Here is a 15,031-nt window from a genome sequence, read left to right on the forward strand (position 1 = left end):
TGCATAAGTTGGGAACATAGGCTGTCAGGAAAGGACACAAGTGAAATGTGGAACTTGTTCAAGGAACAGGTACTGCGTGTTTTTGATATGTATGTCCCTGTCAGGCAGGGAAGAGATGGTCAAGTGAGGGAACCATGGTTGACAAGAGAGGTTGAATGTTTTGTTAAGAGGAAGAAGGAGACTTATGCAAGGCTGAGGAAACAAGGTTCAGACAGGGTGCTGGAGGGATACAAGATAGCCAGGAGGGAACTGAAGAAAGGGATTAGGAGAGCTAAGAGAGGGCATGAAAAATCTTTGGCGGATAGGATCAAGGAAAACCCCAAGGCCTTTTACACATATGTGAGAAATATGAGAATGACTAGAGCGAGGGTAGGTCCGATCAAGGACAGTAGCGGGAGATTGTGTATTGAGTCTGAAGAGATAGGAGAGGTCTTGAACAAGTATTTTTCTTCAGTATTTACAAATGAGAGGGGCCATATTGTTGGAGGGGACAGTGTGAAACAGACTGGTAAGCTCGAGGAGATACTTGTTAGGAAGTAAGATGTGTTGGGCGTTTTGAAAAACTTGAGGATAGACAAGTCCCCCGGGCCTGACGGGATATATCCAAGGATTCTATGGGAAGCAAGAAATGAAATTGCAGAGCCGTTGGCAATGATCTTTTCGTCCTCGCTGTCAACAGGGGTGGTACCAGAGGATTGGAGAGTGGCGAATGTCGTGCCCCTTTTCAAAAAAGGGAATAGGGATAACCCTGGGAATTACAGGCCAGTTAGTCTTACTTCGGTGGTAGGCAAAGTAATGGAAAGGGTACTGAGGGATAGGATTTCTGAGTATCTGGAAAGACACTGCTTGATTAGGGATAGTCAGCACGGATTTGTGAGGGGTAGGTCTTGCCTTACAAGTCTTATTGACTTCTTTGAGGAGGTGACCAAGCATGTGGATGAAGGTAAAGCAGTGGATGTAGTGTACATGGATTTTAGTAAGGCTTTTCATAAGGTTCCCCATGGTAGGCTTATGCAGAAAGTAAGGAGGCATGGGATAGTGGGAAATTTGGCCAGTTGGATAACGAACTGGCTAACCGATAGAAGACAGAGAGTGGTGGTGGATGGCAAATATTCAGTCTGGAGCCCAGTTACCAGTGGCGTACTGCAGGGATCAGTTCTGGGTCCTCTGCTGTTTGTGATTTTCATTAACGACTTGCATGAGGGAGTTGAAGGGTGAGTCAGTAAATTTACAGATGATACGAAGATTGGAGGAGTTGTGGATAGTGAGGAGGGCTGTTGTCGGCTTCAAAGAGACATAGATAGGATGCAGAGCTAGGCTGAGAAGTGGCAGGTGGCGTTTAACCCTGACAAGTGTGAGGTTGTCCATTTTGGAAGGACAAATATGAATGCGGAATACAGGGTTAACGGTAGGGTTCTTGGCAATGTAGAGGAGCAGAGAGATCTTAGGGTCTATGTTCATAGATCTTTGAAAGTTGCCACTCAAGTGGATAGAGCTGTGAGCTAGCGTTCATTAGCAGAAGGATTGAATTTAAGAGCCGTGAGGTGATGATGCAGCTGTACAAAACCTTGGTCAGGCCACATTTGGAGTACTGTGTGCAGTTCTGGTCACCTCATTTTAGGAAGGATGTGGAAGCTTTGGAAAAGGTGAAAAGGAGATTTACCAGGATGTTGCCTGGAATGGAGAGTAGGTCTTACGAGGAAAGGTTGAGGGTGCTAGGCCTTTTCTCATTAGAACGGAGAAGGATGAGGGGCGAATTGATAGAGGTTTATAAGATGATCAGGGGAATAGATAGAGTAGACAGTCAGAGACTTTTTCCCCGGGTGGAACAAACCATTACAAGGGGACATAAATTTAAGGTAAATGGTGGAAGATATAGGGGGGATGTCAGAGGTAGGTTCTTTACCCGGAGAGTAGTGGGGGCATGGAATGCACTGCCTGTGTAAGTAGTTGAGTCAGAAACGTTAGGGACCTTCAAGCGGCTATTGGATAGGTACATGGATTAGGGTAGAATAATGGAGTGTAGATTAATTTCTTCTTAAGGGCAGCACGGTAGCATTGTGGATAGCACAATTGCTTCACAGCTCCAGGGTCCCAAGTTCGATTCCGACTTGGGTCACTGTCTGTGTGGAGTCTGCACACCCTCCCCGTGGGTGCGTGGGTTTCCTCCCGGTGCTCCGGTTTCCTCCCACAGTCCAAAGGTGTGCAGGTTGGGTGGATTGGCCATGATAAATTGCCCTTAGTGTCCAAAAGTCTATGATTAACCTAGGACAAACGTTCGGCACAACATCGTGGGCCGAAGGGCCTGTTCTGTGCTGTATTTCTCTATCTAATATCTAACCTTTGATTCCCTTGCCTTTTTTTTAAATTTAGATTACCCAATTATTTTTTCCAATTAAGGGGCAATTTAGCGTAGCCAATCCACCTACTCTGCACATTTTTGGGTTGTGGGGGCGAAACCCACGCAAACACGGGGAGAATGTGCAAACTCCACACGGACAGTGACCCAGAGCCGGGATTCGAACCTGGGACCTCAGCACCATGAGGCGGTTGTGTTAACCACTAGGCCACCGTGCTGCCCCTTGATTCCCTTGCCTAACAAGAATTTATCTACGCCTGCTTTCAAAATATTCAAGTTAGTTGCCTCCGCTGCCTTCTGAGACAGAGTCCCAAAGCCGCTTAACCCTCAGAAATAAATGTCTGCGTCCTAAAAAGGATGACTCTTAAAACAGTGGCCCCTCATTGTGGACTCACTCACCAGGATTGAGTTTTAAAATCCAGAAAATAAGGAGGTAGGAAGGAGACAGACAGCAAGATAAAGGAAGAGCTCCTTTGTTCCAAGGTCCTGGATAAGAATGAGTATGAGTAAGAGTGATGGGAGTCTGGACTTAAACAGCTAGGGCACAGAAAGGCAAAATATGTTGGCCAGTGTATTTGAAACGTGAAGTGAATGTAAAATTCAAGTCCAGAGGAGCACTTCATTGCAACTGGTCTTGGAAGGAAAGAAAATGCATTTTTAATCCTGGCATGCAGCACGCACTTTTTCTCAGTCGCAAATACCAATTTCTGGTGTTCCTCTTGGATCCAATCCCTGAGGCAATCATCTCAACACATCAGAACATCTACAAAGCATGAAAGCGGTATCAAAATGGTGGATGCAAGATGAGATGAAAAAAATGTTACTGCTGAAAAAAGAAACATTTCCTATTTCAATCACCTGGCAAACAGTCCCATTTAAAACACAACACTGGTAAAATTTATGAGTAAAATGTATGCTACTTTGCATCAATGTGCCACAATTTCAATCTCAGAGCAACAAAAACTGCAGCAGCATAACATCTTCCACTTTCTGCACCATCTATCCTTGTGCCTTCGGAGTGACATTGTCGAATTATGGGGCAGTGGCGTGGTGCAAGTATTTGTGGGCTAAATATCAAGTTAAGATATTTAAGAGTGCCATGTTTAATTTTATGTAGAATCCTTGCAACCAGTAAGTAGAGATTTTAAAAAAAAATTTATATAGTACCCAATTCATTTTCTTTGCCAATTAACGGGCAAATTAGCATGGCCAAACTACCTACCCTGCACATCTTTGGGTTGTGGGGGCGATACCCACGTAGTCACAGAGAAAATGTTCAAACTCTATACGGACAGTGACCCGGGATAGAACCCCGGTCCTCGGCGCCATGAGACAGCAGTGCTAACCACTGCGCCACCGTGCTGTCCTTAGAGAGAAGATTTTCAACAAGTCAGTCTGGGATGGAGTTGATTAATATTCAACATATACAAGTACACCTCTATTAGTATAGAATATTGAAGGATGAACTGGTCAAGGTGTCCAAACTATGTTGACATAGAGAAATTATTTTCTCTGGTGGGAGAAATAAAGAAGACAATGTGTTCTTACAATGAAAACTAGCCATTCAGGATCAAAATCACGAACCACTTTTTCAAAGGATAACACAAATCTGGAACTCTTGCCGCAAAAATCTGTGAATGCTATGAAAATTGGAGCTTTGCTGACCGAGGTGGAGACATTTTTGTATGGTAGGGTATCAGTGAATATGGAGCAAGGTGGATGAGTATAAGGATTTAGGGAGCAGCCATGACCTAATTGAGCAGTGGGGTAGGTTCAATAGACTGAATGTTCCTATGGACTAGAGGTGAGAGGGTGCACCAAAACATCCTTTACAAAATTTAGTGTACCAAATTCATTTTTTCCAATTAAGGGGCAATTTAGCATGGCCAATCTACCTAACCTGTACATTTTTGGATTGTGGGGATGAAACCCACACAAACACAGGGAAAATGTGCAAACTCCACACGGACAGTGACCCAGAGCTGCGATCAAACCTGGGACCTTGGCGCTGTGAGGCAGCATGGCTAAGCCACTGCGCCACCGTGCTGCCCGACAATTTTTAATATCACACTGGTATACTTTATATTGAAGATATTCACCTTTCTCCTTTAAAAAAGCAAAAGCAACAGTGAATCCATGCTAACTTCAGTTACAGAATAGGAGTTATAATGTAAACTCCTCAAACTAAACTGACAGTAAATAAAGGCACACCCTTACAGTCCTGAGTTACATATGGTACAAGAGACACAAAATGGATTCACAGTATGAAAGTGAGTCCACCATTTCATCAGTGCTCCTGTGTTTTCATAACCAAGGACATAGTGAGGTGATGACTGCAGATGCTTCTGTGTATCTATATGTCAGAATCCTTGGCCAGAAGTCTATGTTGCATTGGTTTTCTACATGCTTCATTTTAAGAGGGCAGGCAAAAATATTCTTTACAATTGCACCACACAAGTGAGTAGGAAACCTTATTTGCTGCAGCAAGTTGAATTACCAGTTGTTTTCTTCTGGATGGTTCAAATTCAAATCTAAATTTATCTTTGAACACAAATGAACACAGATATTGACAACCAATGTGAATTATGATCATGTAACTCTTGGGCAACAGAGGGTCTAATATTTGAACCCTTACTGGCACAATGAAATATTTCTGGGGTTTTTTATTCATTTAGTCTCCTTTTAATGAAATTGCAGACCATTGTTCTCAGTGACTTTAGAAATAAATAATCTAATTCTCCTGCAGAGGTAGCTCAGTACATGGTACCTTCCACGTATTCAAAAAATACTGGTCAGACATGGTGAGGTGCCCTGGCGCACACACAGTATCTCAGAACTAGTCTCGGGCTGCATTGATTTGTTGAGAAATAACAATGCAAACATGACTGTAAATAACTGCTCTTTTGCAAATATGGAATGACAATGGCCACACACACACACACACACTCATCCTCTATGATCCTATCCGAGTGTTGTAAGATGCCTCCAGAGTAGTGAGATCTGGGTGATATTTCCACATATGTACAAGAGATGTAACAATGTTGGTTTTAAACACTTCTATCTTCAAGTCCATCATCTATTTCATTAAAATCAAATCACCTCAGCTTTACCTCCAACTCAAGACCTCGAGTTTTAAATCCAAGATGCACCCTGCCTCTATATGTAATTATTTTAGAAACGTTTCACATACAAGTAGAAAATCAACCCACTGGGCGTTTACTTGGGGGGGGGGGGGGGGGGGGGGGAAGAGAGACACTGATCCTGTGTCATAATGAAAACTATGCAACCTTTTATTTTATCTGCATTGACCATTAATACCACCGTCACTTTTTACATTACAAAACTTGGGAAGGAAAAAAAATGGCACCTGGTTTCTGCAGTAATACATCTCCCCGATTCAATAACGTATATGCCTATTATTTTTAACTCAATAGAAAAAGGTCGAGATAAGTTACAAAGAATCGTTTGAAGATGTACAAAGAGGAGGAACAGGGAGTAGAGAGAGAGATCCATCGGATTCTCAGTAAAATGAAAGTCTTCCCGTTTGATACAATGTATCCAATTCCCCGCCCCTACTGAGAAGCAGGCAGTACATTTTAAACAGGGGCCCCACCAAGATGAGCGGAAGATCATGGGGTAATTTTTTTTTTTAAAAAGGTTCAATAATCCCAAGGCAAAAATGGAAGGTTAGGAGGGCAGAGTGGGCGCCTTTTTCCTTCTCTCTATGTCGCTCCCTCAGCCTGTAAATCCCCACTACCACCACCACCTCCCTCCTCCATTCGCACTTAAAATAAAAAGAATACGTTGTATTTTATTGATTCTATTCCCGCCCCCATTTTTTTCTTCCTCTCGCCCCCCTCCCCCCCTTTACAAATTAGCCAAATCGACATTAAATCCAAAGTCCCTCAGAAGCACAAAACAGCGCCACCAACAACAGTCAGTCAATGCAAACAATCCGAGCGTCGGTAAATGTACCACCGTGTGCAAAGAAAAAAAATAAAAATTAATAAATAAGCCCGAATACATTAGAAAATACGCCCAACTTTTGAAGGTTTTAAATGCCCAATTAGACGGGCTAAGATCCTATAACACACTAAAAATATAATTGGGGGAGGGGTAAGGGGGGGACGAGAGGAGAGAGCGACAGTACTCCAGACCTGGGCACCAATGGCGCGGAACACGGAACATGAATTCGCAAAAGACAAGAGGAGCAGCGACCATTAGTCCAGTCATAACTTAATATAAAGCGAGCTAAAGATGTCACCCAGCACCCCCTCTCACTCTCTCTCAAAGCCAAGGCTAGCCAACAGTGTCTCAGCGCTCCAAATCTCACCACCGCCACCACCATCTTCATTATGGAAAGAGTTACAATTATCATCCTAGAATTCAACATGGAAAATTAAATCAATGTTTCCACATTTCCCCCCCAAAAAAGTACCACCTAACGTCGGGATCTTGTTTCTAGAATCTCATTTTGACTGCTACTCCTGTTTTGGAGAATGGGAAGGGGGGGGGGGATTGGGAGGAAAAGAGAGAAGGGGGGGGGGGGGGGGGGAGACCCGACTCTATCCCAATAAAGTTATTTAGGAAACTATCGATGATATTTGTCTCGTATTACTAGACGGTGTGAGATATATATAATAATTTTTCAACAAAAAAATCATGTTGGAAATTCCCTTCCCCTCAGCATTCTCTTCAAAAGAAACTGCTGGCAATTATCAGTATCTTTAGCCACGATTGACGCGACAGCATGGGCGGAATCGAGCTCAATGCAAAAGGGAATAGACTCGTCATCTTTCCCCATGCTGTTGTTAAATTACAATATATCTATATACTCACATACCTAACCCAAGTTGCGCTAGACGAGATTTTAATTAGCTTGAAATCTGTGAATTTAAAACGAGGATGGAGAATTTTATCCATGTGGATTTTTTTTTTGTGTGGAAAAACTCACCCAGTCTGGATCCAGGGAGGATGTTGACAAGCTCTGTCCGAAAGGATTATCAGAAGATCTGATGTTACTTGCCTTTTTAGTAACAACACAGACACGATGCGGCCAACCTATTTTATATTATCAAACAGCCCCAGCCGATCGCTGTTTGCAAACGTTTGGTTGCCCTTCCCACCTGACAGCACACAGCTTTCTGATCAGAGGAGGAGGTATAGAGAGCAAGGGGGGGGGGGGGGGGGGGGCAGGGAGGGTGGAACCAGCCGTGTGTTATCACCAAGATTTAAACACAACCACAGAAGACTTGGGGTTAACAAATTTGCAATGGCTAATAGGCGCATTGTGATTGGGTGGCGAGTGTCACCAATCACCTGTAGCGAGCCCATGGCTGGTGAGCTCACTTTCAATGGCACAAGTTGAGGTTTTGCAACAAGAATCCGCGGCGAATAACCCAGTTTTCCTCCACATCGGTCTCTTTTCCATCGCACTGTATCTATTTTTTTCATAAATCGGAAACAATCCTTGTGGAATGTTTCTGCTTTTGTCTTAATCGGGTTTTTTGTTAGCCACACCCTCCCCAGAGCACGATTTTAATGATGCAATAATATTCGCAGATTTTTTTTAACTATCTTTCATTTTACAGAATTTATACTGCTCCACGTGAGGCCCGTGCCCCCCCCCCCCCCCCTCTAAGCTTGTTTTTAAATGTGTCTTTAAAACAGAAAAGGCCGAGGGAGGGCGAACAGTGTGGATTTGACTACGTTACAAAGGGGGTGGCGACTGTGTGGAGTGAACTGTTGGTAAGGCAATGGAGTGAGTGTGGAACATTAGATAGATATTTGAGACTGGGTGACTGAGAAGTATCGTTTCTGGACTGCAATTTTTTAATACATTCAAGAAAGTGGACATCGCTGATGCCCCCCCCCCCCCCTAATTGCCCTTGAACTGAATAGCTTGCTAGGCCACCTTGTCCAGTGACAATGACACTACATCACCGCCTCCCCAGTTGTACTTTGCTAGGTTCTAAAATATCAGTAAAAGCTATGGGTGCAATTTAATGGAAATGAAACAGAGTCCCATTTGTGGGTGCATTAAGCCAGATGTTTTGACTCCGCCATTGAACAAGAGTCTGCTTCCTTCCCAGGCCTCGGCAAGGAATGCCTTGCTGAGGCTGCACATAGGGTTCGTTTCCTGCACTAACATGCTCAGCTCGCCAGTGCAGAAAGAGATCAGGGTGCCATTGACCCCGCCAGCACACCAATTAGGGGGTCCTTGAGACCCCGCACATCACCTCATAAGGGCAGGCACGCTCATGCCTGATCTCTAGCAAGATGTGACTGCTAGGCTGGCAGTGTCACAGTGCCCAAATGACATCAGGGTACCACCCTGCCCAGAGTCTGATAACCCAGTGGCCCGTGGTTGCCTGGGATACCCCCCCCCCCCCCCCCCCCCCCCCCAGGTGCTGGTACGCCTTGTCCATGTTTGTGCAAACCAGGGCTAAACACATCCGCTCAGGGTCTCTGGGGCAAGGCATTAAATCCCGTGCCACGGAAAACTCTGGCGCAGACATATTCAAGTGACACTTTGTGATATCTTGTTAGATCTCACGAGGTGTGACATGGCTAGTAAATCTTTGGAGAGGCCTCTTGTGAGATTTACCATCTGCATCGCGTCCCGTGTTGGATGCAACAAAGCCAACAGATTGTGCCCTGTACTTTCAAACCAATGAATTTGGTTAGAAGGTGGATCAGGTGATCAGATCAGATAGCTTGAGAACCAGGTCTATGGAGATGATCCTCCCAAGTTCTTGCAGGCATTTGGTTGATACATTTTGTATCATGAGAGTGGATCCAGATGGTCAAACAAAATAACATTAAAATGTTGTATCGGCCTAAATACAGGCTCCTTATCTGTATCAGCCATGCTCCAACTCAGGGCACCCCTTCCCAAATAAAAATATAGAAATGCTGCAAAATATGCAAAAATAAATTTAAAGGTTTGACCATAAAATACTGGAAACCATCCAATGAACAAATTGCTGGTTAACAACCATTTACAAGATACAAAATTCAACATGGCTTATCCTTCCAAAAAACAATTTTAAACGATGAACAGTTCTTCCATCATATTGCTTGATGCAAGTTGGCAGTTTTTATCAGAACAGGGTATTATGACAAGGGGCAACACCTCGGACACTGATTTATCAGCACGGAGAAACTGTGGGACCTGGATGTGCTGGGGAGAGGGTCCAGTTTACGAGGTTACCCTCTCATGACCCGGACATTATTTTATGAATGGGGGGTGGGGGCGATCCCCAGGCCATGGGTGAACAGGTTGGGTCTGAGGTTTCCAACAATGTTGGAAGGCAAGGTTCTTGGAAGACGAGGGCAATTCCTGTGAAATGGGATCCTGAGAAGATGGATCCTACAATTTGCAAAGATTATCATGGAATAGAATCATAGAATAGAGTCCCTACGGTGCAGAAGGAGGCCATTCAGCCCACCAAGTCTGAACCAGCCCTTCAAAAGAGCACCCTACCTCCAATTTCAGATAATGCCTTTTTAAAACCTCATTTATCCCGACCTGTACCAGACTCTCAGGCAGATCAATCTACATCCTAACCACTAACTGTGTGAAAAAGCTTTCTCTCATATCGCTATTGCTTCTTTGGCAATAACCTTAAATCTGTGCCCTCTAGTTCATGATTTTTTCATCAATGGTAACAATTTCTCTTTTTTTTAATCTTTCCCAGGATTTGAACATTGCTGACTAAGCCAATTTATTGCGCTTCCCTATTTTCCCTCAAGCAGGTGATGGTGAATCGCTTTCTTGAACAGCTGCAGCCTTTGGAGTCAGAGAAATCTACAGCATAGAAAAGGCCCTTCAGCCCATAGCATCTGCGCTGGTCAAATACAACCACCTTACCATTCTAATCCCATTTTCCAGCACTTGGCTCATAGCCTTGTATGCCTTGGGATTGCAAGTGTACATCTAAATACTTCTTAAATATTATGAGGGTCTCTGCCTCCACCATCCTTTCAAGCAGTGGGTTCCAGACCCCCACCACCTATTGCGTAAAATTATTTTTAGTCACATTCCCTCTAAAACCCCTACCCTTTACCTTAAATCTATGCCCCTTGGTCATTGATTCCTCTGCCAAGGGAAAAAGTTTGTTCCTGTGGACTCTCTCTATGCTCCTCATAATTTTATACAGCTCCATCATGTCCCTCCTCAGTCTCCTCTGCTCTGGAAAACAACCCGAGTCTATCCAATCTCTCTTCATAACTAAAACTCTCCAGCCCAGGCAACATCCTAGTAAATCTCCTCTGAACCCTTTCCAGTGTTACCACATCCCTCCTATAATGTGGATTCCAGAACTGCACAGTAGTCTAGCTGTGGCCTAATCAACATTCTATACAATTCCAGCATAACCTCCGTGCTCTATGCTTCAGCTAACAATGGCAAGTATGCTATCACTGTATCCATCTGCCCTGCTACTGTATGGACCTGTGTATATGCTTCCCAGGTTCCTGCCATTTATCATGTATTCCTTTGTCTTGTTTGTCCTGCCCAAGTGCATCACTTCACACTTATCCAGATTGAATTCCGTTTGCTACTGATCAGTCCATCTGACCAGCCTGTCTATATCCTCCTGTAATCGAAGGCTATCCTCTTCACTATTTACCAACCCACCAGTTTTTGTATCATCCATGAACTGACTGATCAACCCTCCTACATTCATATCGAAATCATTTCTATAAACCACAAACAGGAAGGGCCCCAACACTGATCGCTGCGGGACCCCACTGGACACAGGCATCCAGTCAGAAAAACACCGCTCGACCATCACCCTCTGCTCCCTGCCACTCAGCCAATTTTAGACCAATTTGCCAAATTTCCTTGGATCCATGGGCTCTTACCTTCGCTATCAGTCTCCCATTTGGGACCTTATCAAAAGCTTTGCTGAAGTCCAAGTAGACTATGTCAAATGCATTTTGCTCATCTACACACGTCGTCACCTCTTCAAAAAACTAAATCAATTGGTCAGACACGAGCTTCCCTTAACACAACCATGCTGACTGTTCTTGATTAATCTCTGCCTCTCCAAATGCAGATTAATTCTGACTCTCAGAATTGCTTCCAATAGTTTCCCCACCATTGAGGGTAGACTGACTGGCCTGTAGTTTCCTGGTTTATCCCTTCCTCCCTTCTTCCGATGGCACAGTGGTTAGCACTACTGCCTCACAGCTCCAGGGACCCGGATTCAATTTCTCGGGTGACTGTCTGTGCAGAGTCTGCACGTTCTCCCCATGTCTGCGTGGGTTTCCTCCGGGTGCTTCAGTTTCCTCCCACAGTCCAAAGATGTGCAGGTTAGGTGGATTGGCCATGTTAAATTGCCCTTAGTGTCCAAAATTGCCCTTAGTGTTGGGTGGGGTTACTGAGTTATGGGGATAGCTGGAGGTGTTGACCTTGGGTAGAGTGCTCTTTCCAAGAGCCAGTGCAGACTCAATGGGCCGAATGGCCTCCTTCTGCACTGTAAATTCTATGATAATCTGATCTCTTCACACATCTTCTCTACTCTTTATGCTTCACCCGATGCCTGTGTCTATGTATTTACATTGTGTATTTTATATTTACCCTATGTATTTTCTTTTCATGTATGGAATGATCTGTCTGAACTGTATGCAGGACAATACTTTTTACTGTACTTCGGTACACGTGACAATAAACAAATCCAATCCAATCATTTAGAATCTTGCTTACATCCTCCGACTCCACACACAAATTACTACTGTGGTCCTTAATGGGCCCTAATCTTTCCCTAGTTATTCTTTTACCCTTAATGCACATGTAAAATAACTTAGGATTTTCCTTTATTTTACCTGCCAGTATCCTTTCATTCCCCTTTTTGCTCTCCTAATTTCCTTTTTAAATTCCGTTTTGCACATTCAATACGCCTCTAGGGATCCTGCTGTTTTGAGCCCTCGATATCTGTCATGAGCCTCCCTTTTTCTCCTTATCCAATGTTGTATTTCCCTCAATATCCAGAGTTCATTGGATTTGTTGGTCCCACCCTTTTCTTGATTGGAACACTGTACTCTCCCTATTTCCTTCTTGAATGTGTCCCACTGTTCTGTCACAGATTTACCTAAAACTGTCCGCTCCGAGTCCATTCTGGCCAATCATATCTGATCTTACTAAAATCGGCCTTTCCCCAGTTTAGAACTTTGATTTCAGACCCATTCCTGTCCTTTTCCGTGACAATCTTTAATCAGTGAGTTATGATCACTGTTTGCAAAATCTCCCCTACTAACACTTCAACCGCTTGCCCGGCTTCATTACCTAAAATGAAGTCCAGGACCATGTAGTGTAGGTACATCCTCAGTGCCATTAGGAAGGGCGTTCCCGAATCTTGACCCAGTGACAATAAAGGAACGGCAATATAGTTCCAAGTCAGGGTGGTGAGTGGCTTGGAGGGAAACTTACAGATGGTAGTGTTTCCATGCATCTACTGCCCCTTGTCCTTCTAGGTGGTAGAAGTCATGGGTTTGGAAGGGGCTGCCAAAGGAGCCTTGGTGAGTTGCTGCTGTGCATCTTATGGATGGTACACACTGCTGCTGTTGTGCGTCGATAATGGAGTGCGTGAATGTTTATTGTGGCGGATGGCGTGTCAATTAAGTGGATTGTTTTGTCCTGGATGGTTTCAAGCTTCTTCAGTGTTGTTGAAACAGGCAAACCCTAAAGAAAGCCTATTAGACTCCAAATACAAGAGAAAACATGGTGACAGGAGACCAAGCAGAAAATCAGCAAGTGTAGACTGCAGACATGAAAGATCCACAAAACCTTGGAAAAAGGACAAGAAGAAAAAAGGTTGAAGACTGGGAATGGGGCATCGTGGGTGCAGCAGATACAAGCTGGCTAGACTGGGAATGGGGCATCGTGGGCGCAGCAGATACAAGCTGGCTAGACTGGGAATGGGGCATCGTGGGCACAGCAGATACAAGCTGGCTCACAGACCTGGAATCCAGATAGCAGCGAGAGCAGAACACATCCACAAGCCAAATTATTGAAGCAACAAAAAATCCAGAGACCAGGGGCAGGATTCTTCGGTCTCCAACGCTAAAATTGAATTCAGCGTTCGGCGATTGGCCAGAGAATACCTGATTCCGACCAAATTGGGGGCGGCGCCACTTTCATGATGCTCTGCCCCCGCCAAAGAGTACGCCGTACCAACGGCCTCAGGGCATTGCCTGAGACCTACCCCCGATGCTCCGCCCCCGACCGGCCGAGTTCCCGATGGCGTCGGTTGCATTGGTATCATCCGTCGGGAACTCGGCGTGGCAGCTGCGGACTCAGTCCAGCACCAGTCAGGGAAGTGCCGATCCGCGGGCATGGGGAACTTTGTCAGGGGCTCAGGGCACTGTTGGGGGGTGGTCCAGGGCGCACGAGTCAGCCAAAGGGGGGGCTCTATTTTGCAGGCCGGGTCCGCAAGTGGCCAGCGCCATGTTGCATGCGCGGCTGCTGCAGGCCGCCGCCGTGCGCATGCGCGGCCACGTACCCGGTAATTCTCCGGGCCATATCGGCAGCTAGAGCCGGGTGCTCTACACTGCTCGGCTGCTAGTCCCCAGCCAAACGGAGGGTCGGTGGCGTTTTACGGCAAATTTTCAGTCATAAAACGGCACCATTCCCACGCCGGCACGGGGACATAGCCTCTGGAACCTACATTGTGACTCCCAGAACCTTTCTGAAGTGCAGAACACCCTTTACAAAGTTCAAGGCCTTGAATCCCTGTATGTTATACAGAACCAGGAGCCATTACTGTGGAGCAGAAAGTAATGTTTGCAGCTGAGTCTGATTTACAAGGTAGATGAAACTGCTGATGAGCAGTCCAGTAACGTATTCAGGAATGGATTTCCAACCCTATTTTCAGGCTTAGAAAAGCTAAAGACAGAATATCATGTAACCATAAGGGTGCATACTAAACCTATATTCCTCTTCGCAATGAGGAAGGTCTCCCACCCACTCTTAGACAAAATCAGGAGCGAGACTGAACACATGTTACAACACGGGGTCATCTCTCCAGTACCCATACCGACAAAGTGGTGTTCTGGAATAGTTACAGTACCAAAGCCATTTTAACATACTGCCTCATTCTCTCTGATTGTTAGACCCACCAACGTGGCCTGTGGAACACCTCCTCCCCAAATGCTGCATTTCATCAGGGCAGGGCACCACGTGCCTCATCCCTAGCAGTGCGAACCTGACACCCAGGCACCTTGGTACTGCCAGCCTGGCACCCTGCCAGTGCCCCTGGAAGTGCCACCTGGGCATCTTGGAAGTGCCAGAGTGGCAGTGTGCCAGGGTGGCATTTCAAGTCTGACAGAGACACTGACAGGGTGTCAGGGTAGCAGCGGGAGTACCAGAGTACTGCCCTTCCCACAGCCTGACCACCCAGGAGCCTCCAATGACTTGGGAGACACACCCCCCGCCAGGTGCCTTAATGCCTGGTCCATGTTTGTGTGGACCAGTACTAAATGGCGCTATGGCAAGGTCTCACAGGCTTTCGACCCCAGGCCTTGGGAGAATCTGGCGCCAACATATTTAAGTGAGCCTTATTGGCGGGAGGTTTGCGGGCCTGGGGGAACTGGAAGATAAATTTGGCCTTCCCCAAGGGAACATGTTCAGATACTTGCAGGTAAAGGCGTTTGCTAGGCGACAGGTAG

The 15,031-nt window shown here is 45.4% G+C and overlaps 1 protein-coding gene across 2 annotated transcripts in view; it reads right to left on the bottom strand.

Moving 5' to 3' along the window:
- Positions 1–7,534, bottom strand: part of LOC119966493 (enhancer of polycomb homolog 1-like) — a 282,112-nt gene extending 274,578 nt beyond the window's left edge. Inside the window, exon 1 of one of the 2 annotated variants that reach the window (XM_038798270.1) lies at positions 7,314–7,534. The gene's annotated coding sequence lies outside the window, so the exon portion shown is untranslated. The remainder of the gene's footprint in view (positions 1–7,313) is intronic. The other variant, XM_038798271.1, reaches the window with a different exon arrangement.
- Positions 7,535–15,031: the final 7,497 nt, after the last annotated feature.

Source organism: Scyliorhinus canicula, chromosome 5 (genome assembly GCF_902713615.1).
Source record: "Scyliorhinus canicula chromosome 5, sScyCan1.1, whole genome shotgun sequence".
In the NCBI taxonomy this organism is placed as follows: Eukaryota; Metazoa; Chordata; class Chondrichthyes; order Carcharhiniformes; family Scyliorhinidae; genus Scyliorhinus; species Scyliorhinus canicula.